The sequence below is a fragment of the Eleutherodactylus coqui genome, chromosome 11 (assembly GCF_035609145.1).
Source record: "Eleutherodactylus coqui strain aEleCoq1 chromosome 11, aEleCoq1.hap1, whole genome shotgun sequence".
NCBI lineage: Eukaryota > Metazoa > Chordata > Amphibia > Anura > Eleutherodactylidae > Eleutherodactylus > Eleutherodactylus coqui.
The window spans coordinates 57,998,139-58,010,861 of NC_089847.1; the positions used below are offsets into that span (position 1 = coordinate 57,998,139).

General features: G+C 43.3%; 9 non-coding genes across 9 annotated transcripts; 6 read left to right on the plus strand and 3 right to left on the minus strand.

Annotated features, from left to right (window-relative positions):
* Positions 1 to 428: 428 nt before the first annotated feature.
* On the plus strand, positions 429 to 510 carry TRNAS-GCU (transfer RNA serine (anticodon GCU)). The gene has a single exon. It is a non-coding gene; the product is annotated as a tRNA-Ser (tRNA).
* A 357-nt stretch (positions 511 to 867) lies between these two features.
* Positions 868 to 941, minus strand: TRNAT-CGU (transfer RNA threonine (anticodon CGU)). The gene has a single exon. It is a non-coding gene; the product is annotated as a tRNA-Thr (tRNA).
* A 608-nt stretch (positions 942 to 1,549) lies between these two features.
* TRNAS-GCU (transfer RNA serine (anticodon GCU)) lies at positions 1,550 to 1,631 on the plus strand. Its single transcript has one exon. It is a non-coding gene; the product is annotated as a tRNA-Ser (tRNA).
* Positions 1,632 to 2,670: 1,039 nt separating this feature from the next.
* TRNAS-GCU (transfer RNA serine (anticodon GCU)) lies at positions 2,671 to 2,752 on the plus strand. Its single transcript has one exon. It is a non-coding gene; the product is annotated as a tRNA-Ser (tRNA).
* Positions 2,753 to 5,664: 2,912 nt separating this feature from the next.
* On the minus strand, positions 5,665 to 5,738 carry TRNAT-CGU (transfer RNA threonine (anticodon CGU)). Its single transcript has one exon. It is a non-coding gene; the product is annotated as a tRNA-Thr (tRNA).
* Positions 5,739 to 6,346: 608 nt separating this feature from the next.
* On the plus strand, positions 6,347 to 6,428 carry TRNAS-GCU (transfer RNA serine (anticodon GCU)). Its single transcript has one exon. It is a non-coding gene; the product is annotated as a tRNA-Ser (tRNA).
* A 2,913-nt stretch (positions 6,429 to 9,341) lies between these two features.
* Positions 9,342 to 9,415, minus strand: TRNAT-CGU (transfer RNA threonine (anticodon CGU)). Its single transcript has one exon. It is a non-coding gene; the product is annotated as a tRNA-Thr (tRNA).
* Positions 9,416 to 10,023: 608 nt separating this feature from the next.
* TRNAS-GCU (transfer RNA serine (anticodon GCU)) lies at positions 10,024 to 10,105 on the plus strand. The gene has a single exon. It is a non-coding gene; the product is annotated as a tRNA-Ser (tRNA).
* Positions 10,106 to 12,264: 2,159 nt separating this feature from the next.
* On the plus strand, positions 12,265 to 12,346 carry TRNAS-GCU (transfer RNA serine (anticodon GCU)). The gene has a single exon. It is a non-coding gene; the product is annotated as a tRNA-Ser (tRNA).
* The last annotated feature ends 377 nt before the right edge of the window (positions 12,347 to 12,723 follow it).

Here is a 12,723-nt window from a genome sequence, read left to right on the forward strand (position 1 = left end):
CAAGGAAGTCGAGTCCCATCACATACTTGGCAGCAGCATGCAGTTCTCTGTCATTTTGCATCGTGACAATTCTAAATGAAATCGGCTTGGGACGATCCTTTTTGGAAAAGACATGGATAATTTGTCCATAGGTATGTAATCCATGCATTTGCCTTGCATGAATTGTGGCCTGTTTTACTTTAAAAGTTAGATAGAAGGCAGAATTGACAGATTTAGGGAATGCTAGGGAAATGCCAACATAAATGAGAAGCAGAGAGGACTGAATGTTTAGTATTTATGCCATTAGCATGGGTCATCACGTTGGATGTAAAACAAGACCTGCTGAGCCAATGTCTGATGTACGGCGCTGTTGCATGTGGAAAGAAAATGAAGCCTTAGAATCATCACGACTGTTTTCCAAATGTGGGTTCGGTAAAGGTACTTTTGTTGACGGGGTGGCCGAGTGGTTAAGGTGATGGACTGCTAATCCATTGTGCTCTGCACGCATGGGTTCGAATCCCATCCTCGTCGTATGATTCCTTTTTGGAAAATTCTCTATGCTCAGCGCAAGCAATGCCCCGAGGAAGAAAATTTACCATCACCGTTCAAGAAGGATGCTATTGAAGTCTCTAAACATATTTACAGGCATTATGTAGCGTATCAGTCAGACAATAGTGAATCGGCACCTCTAATTTATCGTGCCTTATGCCATCCTACATTTTGCAAAACGTTGCAAACATCTACTTGTTAAAACTAAACCAGAGCTGACTCTTTGCCACTCGGGTGGAGTATTCTAGGGATGTGGGACGAGCATCTTTAATGTCATTGGCTAATGAACATCTCCCTCTTGGCAAAAAAAAGCTGATTATTGAGCAGAATAAGAGAACAAGGCACTGCTGAGAGTTGAACTCAGGATCTCCTGTTTACGAGACAGGCGCTTTAACCAACTAAGCCACAGCGCCCATGAGTAAAACTGTGGAAAACCAGAAAGATGGCAAGGATGATCCAGGAGAAGTATTTTTAAATGTAGGATGATTTTGAGGAGTGGTTCTAAGTTTTGCTATTTGTCACAGAGATGGCAAATTAAGTGTGAACAGATCCTATGCAGCATGTAGTTTCAGGTGGCTACCACTATAGAACAGCAAGGAAGTCGAGTCCCATCACATACTTGGCAGCAGCATGCAGTTCTCTGTCATTTTGCATCGTGACAATTCTAAATGAAATCGGCTTGGGACGATCCTTTTTGGAAAAGACATGGATAATTTGTCCATAGGTATGTAATCCATGCATTTGCCTTGCATGAATTGTGGCCTGTTTTACTTTAAAAGTTAGATAGAAGGCAGAATTGACAGATTTAGGGAATGCTAGGGAAATGCCAACATAAATGAGAAGCAGAGAGGACTGAATGTTTAGTATTTATGCCATTAGCATGGGTCATCACGTTGGATGTAAAACAAGACCTGCTGAGCCAATGTCTGATGTACGGCGCTGTTGCATGTGGAAAGAAAATGAAGCCTTAGAATCATCACGACTGTTTTCCAAATGTGGGTTCGGTAAAGGTACTTTTGTTGACGGGGTGGCCGAGTGGTTAAGGTGATGGACTGCTAATCCATTGTGCTCTGCACGCATGGGTTCGAATCCCATCCTCGTCGTATGATTCCTTTTTGGAAAATTCTCTATGCTCAGCGCAAGCAATGCCCCGAGGAAGAAAATTTACCATCACCGTTCAAGAAGGATGCTATTGAAGTCTCTAAACATATTTACAGGCATTATGTAGCGTATCAGTCAGACAATAGTGAATCGGCACCTCTAATTTATCGTGCCTTATGCCATCCTACATTTTGCAAAACGTTGCAACCATCTACTTGTTAAAACTAAACCAGAGCTGACTCTTTGCCACTCGGGTGGAGTATTCTAGGGATGTGGGACGAGCATCTTTAATGTCATTGGCTAATGAACATCTCCCTTTTGGAAAAAAAAAGCTGATTATTGAGCAGAATAAGAGAGCAAGGAACTGCTGAGAGTTGAACTCAGGATCTCCTGTATACTAGACAGGTGCTTTAACCAACTAAGCCACAGCGCCCATGAGCAAAACTGTGGAAAACCAGAAAGATGGCAAGGATGGTCCAGGAGAAGAATTTTTAAATGTAGGATGATTTTGAGGAGTGGTTCTAAGTTTTGCTATTTGTCACAGAGATGGCAAATTAAGTGTGAACAGATCCTATGCAGCATGGAGTTTCAGGTGGCTACCACTATAGAACAGCAAGGAAGTCGAGTCCCATCACATACTTGGCAGCAGCATGCAGTTCTCTGTCATTTTGCATCGTGACAATTCTAAATGAAATCGGCTTGGGACGATCCTTTTTGGAAAAGACATGGATAATTTGTCCATAGGTATGTAATCCATGCATTTGCCTTGCATGAATTGTGGCCTGTTTTACTTTAAAAGTTAGATAGAAGGCAGAATTGACAGATTTAGGGAATGCTAGGGAAATGCCAACATAAATGAGAAGCAGAGAGGACTGAATGTTTAGTATTTATGCCATTAGCATGGGTCATCACGTTGATTGTAAAACAAGACCTGCTGAGCCAATGTCTGATGTACGGCACTGCTGCATGTGGAAAGAAAATGAAGCCTAAGAATCATCACGACTGTTTTCCAAATGTGGGTTCGGTAAAGGTACTTTTGTTGACGGGGTGGCCGAGTGGTTAAGGCGATGGACTGCTAATCCATCGTGCTCTGCACGCATGGGTTCGAATCCCATCCTCGTCGTATGATTCCTTTTTGGAAAATTCTCTATGCTCAGCGCAAGCAATGCCCCGAGGAAGAAAATTTACCATCACCGTTCAAGAAGGATGCTATTGAAGTCTCTAAACATATTTACAGGCATTATGTAGCGTATCAGTCAGGCAATAGTGAATCGGCACCTCTAATTTATCGTGCCTTATGCCATCCTACATTTTGCAAAACGTTGCAACCATCTACTTGTTAAAACTAAACCAGAGCTGACTCTTTGCCACTCGGGTGGAGTATTCTAGGGATGTGGGACGAGCATCTTTAATGTCATTGGCTAATGAACATCTCCCTTTTGGAAAAAAGAGCTGATTATTGAGCAGAATAAGAGAACAAGGCACTGCTGAGAGTTGAACTCAGGATCTCCTGTTTACTAGACAGGCACTTTAACCAACTAAGCCACAGTGCCCATGAGCAAAACTGTGGAAAACCAGAAAGATGGCAAGGATGATCCAGGAGAAGAATTTTTAAATGTAGGATGACTTTGAGGAGTGGTTCTAAGTTTTGCTATTTGTCACAGAGATGGCAAATTAAGTGTGAACAGATCCTATGCAGCATGGAGTTTCAGGTGGCTACCACTATAGAACAGCAAGGAAGTCGAGTCCCATCACATACTTGGCAGCAGCATGCAGTTCTCTGTCATTTTGCATCGTGACAATTCTAAATGAAATCGGCTTGGGACGATCCTTTTTGGAAAAGACATGGATAATTTGTCCATAGGTATGTAATCCATGCATTTGCCTTGCATGAATTGTGGCCTGTTTTACTTTAAAAGTTAGATAGAAGGCAGAATTGACAGATTTAGGGAATGCTAGGGAAATGCCAACATAAATGAGAAGCAGAGAGGACTGAATGTTTAGTATTTATGCCATTAGCATGGGTCATCACGTTGGATGTAAAACAAGACCTGCTGAGCCAATGTCTGATGTACGGCGCTGTTGCATGTGGAAAGAAAATGAAGCCTAAGAATCATCACGACTGTTTTCCAAATGTGGGTTCGGTAAAGGTACTTTTGTTGACGGGGTGGCCGAGTGGTTAAGGCAATGGACTGCTAATCCATTGTGCTCTGCACGCATGGGTTTGAATCCCATCCTCGTTGTATGATTCCTTTTTGGAAAATTCTCTATGCTCAGCGCAAGCAATGCCCCGAGGAAGAAAATTTACCATCACTGTTCAAGAAGGATGCTATTGAAGTCTCTAAACATATTTACAGGCATTATGTAGCGTATCAGTCAGGCAATAGTGAATCGGCACCTCTAATTTATCGTGCCTTATGCCATCCTACATTTTGCAAAACGTTGCAACCATCTACTTGTTAAAACTAAACCAGAGCTGACTCTTTGCCACTCGGGTGGAGTATTCTAGGGATGTGGAACGAGCATCTTTAATGTCATTGGCTAGTGAACATCTCCCTTTTGAAAAAAAAAACTGATTATTGAGCAGAATAAGAGAACAAGGCACTGCTGAGAGTTGAACTCAGGAGCTCCTGTTTACTAGACAGGCGCTTTAACCAACTAAGCCACAGCGCCCATGAGCAAAACTGTGGAAAACCAGAAAGATGGCAAGGATGATCCAGGAGAAGAATTTTTAAATGTAGGATGATTTTGAGGAGTGGTTCTAAGTTTTGCTATTTGTCACAGAGATGGCAAATTAAGTGTGAACAGATCCTATGCAGCATGTAGTTTCAGGTGGCTACCACTATAGAACAGCAAGGAAGTTGAGTCCCATCACATACTTGGCAGCAGCATGCAGTTCTCTGTCATTTTGCATCGTGACAATTCTAAATGAAATCGGCTTGGGACGATCCTTTTTGGAAAAGACATGGATAACTTGTCCATAGGTATGTAATCCATGCATTTGCCTTGCATGAATTGTGGCCTGTTTTACTTTAAAAGTTAGATAGAAGGCAGAATTGACAGATTTAGGGAATTCTAGGGAAATGCCAACATAAATGAGAAGCAGAGAGGACTGAATGTTTAGTATTTATGCCATTAGCATGCGTCATCACTAGAGATGAGCGAACACGTTCGGCCCCGCCCCTTTTTCGCCCGAACACCGAACTTTGCGAACACTTCAGTGTTCGGGCGAAAAAGTTCGGGGGCCGCCGGGGGGCGGGGAGATGCGCGGCGGCGCGGGCGGCAGTAGCGGGGAACAGGTGGGAGCCCTCTCTCTCTCCCTCTCCCCCCCACTTCCCGCCGCACCCCCCCGCGCTGCCACGGCGGCCCCCGAACTTTTTCGCCCGAACACTGAAGTGTTCGCAAAGTTCGGTGTTCGGGCGAAAAAGGGGCGGGGCCGAACGTGTTCGCTCATCTCTAGTCATCACGTTGGATGTAAAACAAGACCTGCTGAGCCAATGTCTGATGTACGGCGCTGTTGCATGTGGAAAGAAAATGAAGCCTAAGAATCATCACGACTGTTTTCCAAATGTGGGTTCGGTAAAGGCACTTTTGTTGACGGGGTGGCCGAGTGGTAAAGGCGATGGACTGCTAATCTATTGTGCTCTGCACGCATGGGTTTGAATCCCATCCTCGTCGTATGATTCCTTTTTGGAAAATTCTCTATGCTCAGCGCAAGCAATGCCCCGAGGAAGAAAATTTACCATCACCGTTCAAGAAGGATGCTATTGAAGTCTCTAAACATATTTACAGGCATTATGTAGCGTATCAGTCAGGCAATAGTGAATCGGCACCTCTAATTTATCGTGCCTTATGCCATCCTACATTTTGCAAAACTTTGCAAACATCTACTTGTTAAAACTAAACCAGAGCTGACTCTTTGCCACTCGGGTGGAGTATTCTAGGGATGTGGGACGAGCATCTTTAATGTCATTGGCTAGTGAACATCTCCCTCTTGGCAAAAAAAAGCTGATTATTGAGTAGAATAAGAGAACAAGGCACTGCTGAGAGTTGAACTCAGGATCTCCTGTTTACGAGACAGGCGCTTTAACCAACTAAGCCACAGCGCCCATGAGTAAAACTGTGGAAAACCAGAAAGATGGCAAGGATGATCCAGGAGAAGTATTTTTAAATGTAGGATGATTTTGAGGAGTGGTTCTAAGTTTTGCTATTTGTCACAGAGATGGCAAATTAAGTGTGAACAGATCCTATGCAGCATGTAGTTTCAGGTGGCTACCACTATAGAACAGCAAGGAAGTCGAGTCCCATCACATACTTGGCAGCAGCATGCAGTTCTCTGTCATTTTGCATCGTGACAATTCTAAATGAAATCGGCTTGGGACGATCCTTTTTGGAAAAGACATGGATAATTTGTCCATAGGTATGTAATCCATGCATTTGCCTTGCATGAATTGTGGCCTGTTTTACTTTAAAAGTTAGATAGAAGGCAGAATTGACAGATTTAGGGAATGCTAGGGAAATGCCAACATAAATGAGAAGCAGAGAGGACTGAATGTTTAGTATTTATGCCATTAGCATGGGTCATCACGTTGGATGTAAAACAAGACCTGCTGAGCCAATGTCTGATGTACGGCGCTGTTGCATGTGGAAAGAAAATGAAGCCTTAGAATCATCACGACTGTTTTCCAAATGTGGGTTCGGTAAAGGTACTTTTGTTGACGGGGTGGCCGAGTGGTTAAGGTGATGGACTGCTAATCCATTGTGCTCTGCACGCATGGGTTCGAATCCCATCCTCGTCGTATGATTCCTTTTTGGAAAATTCTCTATGCTCAGCGCAAGCAATGCCCCGAGGAAGAAAATTTACCATCACCGTTCAAGAAGGATGCTATTGAAGTCTCTAAACATATTTACAGGCATTATGTAGCGTATCAGTCAGACAATAGTGAATCGGCACCTCTAATTTATCGTGCCTTATGCCATCCTACATTTTGCAAAACGTTGCAACCATCTACTTGTTAAAACTAAACCAGAGCTGACTCTTTGCCACTCGGGTGGAGTATTCTAGGGATGTGGGACGAGCATCTTTAATGTCATTGGCTAATGAACATCTCTCTTTTGGAAAAAAAAAGCTGATTATTGAGCAGAATAAGAGAACAAGGCACTGCTGAGAGTTGAACTCAGGATCTCCTGTTTACTAGACAGGCACTTTAACCAACTAAGCCACAGCACCCATGAACAAACCTGTGGAAAACCAGAAAGATGGCAAGGATGATCCAGGAGAAGAATTTTTAAATGTAGGATGATTTTGAGGAGTGGTTCTAAGTTTTGCTATTTGTCACAGAGATGGCAAATTAAGTGTGAACAGATCCTATGCAGCATGTAGTTTCAGGTGGCTACCACTATAGAACAGCAAGGAAGTCGAGTCCCATCACATACTTGGCAGCAGCATGCAGTTCTCTGTCATTTTGCATCGTGACAATTCTAAATGAAATCGGCTTGGGACGATCCTTTTTGGAAAAGACATGGATAATTTGTCCATAGGTATGTAATCCATGCATTTGCCTTGCATGAATTGTGGCCTGTTTTACTTTAAAAGTTAGATAGAAGGCAGAATTGACAGATTTAGGGAATGCTAGGGAAATGCCAACAAAAATGAGAAGCAGAGAGGACTGAATGTTTAGTATGTATGCCATTAGCATGGGTCATCACGTTGGATGTAAAACAAGACCTGCTGAGCCAATGTCTGATGTACGGCGCTGTTGCATGTGGAAAGAAAATGAAGCCTAAGAATCATCACGACTGTTTTCCAAATGTGGGTTCGGTAAACGTACTTTTGTTGACGACTTGGACGAGTGGTTAAGGCGATGGACTGCTAATCCATTGTGCTCTGCATGCATGGGTTCGTATCCCATCCTCGTCGTATGATTACTTTTTGGAAAATTCTCTATGCTCAGCGCAAGCAATGCCCCGAGGAAGAAAATTTACCATCACTGTTCAAGAAGGATGCTATTGAAGTCTCTAAACATATTTACAGGCATTATGTAGCGTATCAGTCAGACAATAGTGAATCGGCACCTCTAATTTATCGTGCCTTATGCCATCCTACATTTTGCAAAACGTTGCAACCATCTACTTGTTAAAACTAAACCAGAGCTGACTCTTTGCCACTCGGGTGGAGTATTCTAGGGATGTGGGACAAGCATCTTTAATGTCATTGGCTAATGAACATCTCCCTTTTGGAAAAAAAAAGCTGATTATTGAGCAGAATGAGAGAACAAGGCACTGCTGAGAGTTGAACTCAGGGTTCCTGTATACTAGACAGGTGCTTTAACCAACTAAGCCACAGCGCCCATGAGCAAAACTGAGGAAAACCAGAAAGATGGCAAGGATGATCCAGGAGAAGAATTTTTAAATGTAGGATGATTTTGAGGAGTGGTTCTAAGTTTTGCTATTTGTCACAGAGATGGCAAATTAAGTGTGAACAGATCCTATGCAGCATGTAGTTTCAGGTGGCTACCACTATAGAACAGCAAGGAAGTTGAGTCCCATCACATACTTGGCAGCAGCATGCAGTTCTCTGTCATTTTGCATCGTGACAATTCTAAATGAAATCGGCTTGGGACGATCCTTTTTGGAAAAGACATGGATAACTTGTCCATAGGTATGTAATCCATGCATTTGCCTTGCATGAATTGTGGCCTGTTTTACTTTAAAAGTTAGATAGAAGGCAGAATTGACAGATTTAGGGAATTCTAGGGAAATGCCAACATAAATGAGAAGCAGAGAGGACTGAATGTTTAGTATTTATGCCATTAGCATGCGTCATCACTAGAGATGAGCGAACACGTTCGGCCCCGCCCCTTTTTCGCCCGAACACCGAACTTTGCGAACACTTCAGTGTTCGGGCGAAAAAGTTCGGGGGCCGCCGGGGGGCGGGGAGATGCGCGGCGGCGCGGGCGGCAGTAGCGGGGAACAGGTGGGAGCCCTCTCTCTCTCCCTCTCCCCCCCACTTCCCGCCGCACCCCCCCGCGCTGCCACGGCGGCCCCCGAACTTTTTCGCCCGAACACTGAAGTGTTCGCAAAGTTCGGTGTTCGGGCGAAAAAGGGGCGGGGCCGAACGTGTTCGCTCATCTCTAGTCATCACGTTGGATGTAAAACAAGACCTGCTGAGCCAATGTCTGATGTACGGCGCTGTTGCATGTGGAAAGAAAATGAAGCCTAAGAATCATCACGACTGTTTTCCAAATGTGGGTTCGGTAAAGGCACTTTTGTTGACGGGGTGGCCGAGTGGTAAAGGCGATGGACTGCTAATCTATTGTGCTCTGCACGCATGGGTTTGAATCCCATCCTCGTCGTATGATTCCTTTTTGGAAAATTCTCTATGCTCAGCGCAAGCAATGCCCCGAGGAAGAAAATTTACCATCACCGTTCAAGAAGGATGCTATTGAAGTCTCTAAACATATTTACAGGCATTATGTAGCGTATCAGTCAGGCAATAGTGAATCGGCACCTCTAATTTATCGTGCCTTATGCCATCCTACATTTTGCAAAACTTTGCAAACATCTACTTGTTAAAACTAAACCAGAGCTGACTCTTTGCCACTCGGGTGGAGTATTCTAGGGATGTGGGACGAGCATCTTTAATGTCATTGGCTAGTGAACATCTCCCTCTTGGCAAAAAAAAGCTGATTATTGAGCAGAATAAGAGAACAAGGCACTGCTGAGAGTTGAACTCAGGATCTCCTGTTTACGAGACAGGCGCTTTAACCAACTAAGCCACAGCGCCCATGAGTAAAACTGTGGAAAACCAGAAAGATGGCAAGGATGATCCAGGAGAAGTATTTTTAAATGTAGGATGATTTTGAGGAGTGGTTCTAAGTTTTGCTATTTGTCACAGAGATGGCAAATTAAGTGTGAACAGATCCTATGCAGCATGTAGTTTCAGGTGGCTACCACTATAGAACAGCAAGGAAGTCGAGTCCCATCACATACTTGGCAGCAGCATGCAGTTCTCTGTCATTTTGCATCGTGACAATTCTAAATGAAATCGGCTTGGGACGATCCTTTTTGGAAAAGACATGGATAATTTGTCCATAGGTATGTAATCCATGCATTTGCCTTGCATGAATTGTGGCCTGTTTTACTTTAAAAGTTAGATAGAAGGCAGAATTGACAGATTTAGGGAATGCTAGGGAAATGCCAACATAAATGAGAAGCAGAGAGGACTGAATGTTTAGTATTTATGCCATTAGCATGGGTCATCACGTTGGATGTAAAACAAGACCTGCTGAGCCAATGTCTGATGTACGGCGCTGTTGCATGTGGAAAGAAAATGAAGCCTTAGAATCATCACGACTGTTTTCCAAATGTGGGTTCGGTAAAGGTACTTTTGTTGACGGGGTGGCCGAGTGGTTAAGGTGATGGACTGCTAATCCATTGTGCTCTGCACGCATGGGTTCGAATCCCATCCTCGTCGTATGATTCCTTTTTGGAAAATTCTCTATGCTCAGCGCAAGCAATGCCCCGAGGAAGAAAATTTACCATCACCGTTCAAGAAGGATGCTATTGAAGTCTCTAAACATATTTACAGGCATTATGTAGCGTATCAGTCAGACAATAGTGAATCGGCACCTCTAATTTATCGTGCCTTATGCCATCCTACATTTTGCAAAACGTTGCAACCATCTACTTGTTAAAACTAAACCAGAGCTGACTCTTTGCCACTCGGGTGGAGTATTCTAGGGATGTGGGACGAGCATCTTTAATGTCATTGGCTAATGAACATCTCTCTTTTGGAAAAAAAAAGCTGATTATTGAGCAGAATAAGAGAACAAGGCACTGCTGAGAGTTGAACTCAGGATCTCCTGTTTACTAGACAGGCACTTTAACCAACTAAGCCACAGCACCCATGAACAAACCTGTGGAAAACCAGAAAGATGGCAAGGATGATCCAGGAGAAGAATTTTTAAATGTAGGATGATTTTGAGGAGTGGTTCTAAGTTTTGCTATTTGTCACAGAGATGGCAAATTAAGTGTGAACAGATCCTATGCAGCATGTAGTTTCAGGTGGCTACCACTATAGAACAGCAAGGAAGTCGAGTCCCATCACATACTTGGCAGCAGCATGCAGTTCTCTGTCATTTTGCATCGTGACAATTCTAAATGAAATCGGCTTGGGACGATCCTTTTTGGAAAAGACATGGATAATTTGTCCATAGGTATGTAATCCATGCATTTGCCTTGCATGAATTGTGGCCTGTTTTACTTTAAAAGTTAGATAGAAGGCAGAATTGACAGATTTAGGGAATGCTAGGGAAATGCCAACAAAAATGAGAAGCAGAGAGGACTGAATGTTTAGTATGTATGCCATTAGCATGGGTCATCACGTTGGATGTAAAACAAGACCTGCTGAGCCAATGTCTGATGTACGGCGCTGTTGCATGTGGAAAGAAAATGAAGCCTAAGAATCATCACGACTGTTTTCCAAATGTGGGTTCGGTAAACGTACTTTTGTTGACGACTTGGACGAGTGGTTAAGGCGATGGACTGCTAATCCATTGTGCTCTGCATGCATGGGTTCGTATCCCATCCTCGTCGTATGATTACTTTTTGGAAAATTCTCTATGCTCAGCGCAAGCAATGCCCCGAGGAAGAAAATTTACCATCACTGTTCAAGAAGGATGCTATTGAAGTCTCTAAACATATTTACAGGCATTATGTAGCGTATCAGTCAGACAATAGTGAATCGGCACCTCTAATTTATCGTGCCTTATGCCATCCTACATTTTGCAAAACGTTGCAACCATCTACTTGTTAAAACTAAACCAGAGCTGACTCTTTGCCACTCGGGTGGAGTATTCTAGGGATGTGGGACAAGCATCTTTAATGTCATTGGCTAATGAACATCTCCCTTTTGGAAAAAAAAAGCTGATTATTGAGCAGAATGAGAGAACAAGGCACTGCTGAGAGTTGAACTCAGGGTTCCTGTATACTAGACAGGTGCTTTAACCAACTAAGCCACAGCGCCCATGAGCAAAACTGAGGAAAACCAGAAAGATGGCAAGGATGATCCAGGAGAAGAATTTTTAAATGTAGGATGATTTTGAGGAGTGGTTCTAAGTTTTGCTATTTGTCACAGAGATGGCAAATTAAGTGTGAACAGATCCTATGCAGCATGTAGTTTCAGGTGGCTACCACTATAGAACAGCAAGGAAGTCGAGTCCCATCACATACTTGGCAGCAGCATGCAGTTCTCTGTCATTTTGCATCGTGACAATTCTAAATGAAATCGGCTTGGGACGATCCTTTTTGGAAAAGACATGGATAATTTGTCCATAGGTATGTAATCCATGCATTTGCCTTGCATGAATTGTGGCCTGTTTTACTTTAAAAGTTAGATAGAAGGCAGAATTGACAGATTTAGGGAATGCTAGGGAAATGCCAACATAAATGAGAAGCAGAGAGGACTGAATGTTTAGTATTTATGCCATTAGCATGGGTCATCACGTTGGATGTAAAACAAGACCTGCTGAGCCAATGTCTGATGTATGGCGCTGTTGCATGTGGAAAGAAAATGAAGCCTAAGAATCATCACGACTGTTTTCCAAATGTGGGTTCGGTAAAGGTACTTTTGTTGACGGGGTGGCCGAGTGGTTAAGGCGATGGACTGCTAATCCATTGTGCTCTGCACGCATGGGTTCGAATCCCATCCTCGTCGTATGATTCCTTTTTGGAAAATTCTCTATGCTCAGCGCAAGCAATGCCCCGAGGAAGAAAATTTACCATCACCGTTCAAGAAGGATGCTATTGAAGTCTCTAAACATATTTACAGGCATTATGTAGCGTATCAGTCAGGCAATAGTGAATCGGCACCTCTAATTTATCGTGCCTTATGCCATCCTACATTTTGCAAAACGTTGCAACCATCTACTTGTTAAAACTAAACCAGAGCTGACTCTTTGCCACTCGGGTGGAGTATTCTAGGGATGTGGGACGAGCATCTTTAATGTCATTGGCTAGTGAACATCTCCCTTTTGGAAAAAAAAACTGCTTATTGAGCAGAATAAGAGAAGAAGGCACTGCTGAGAGTTGAAC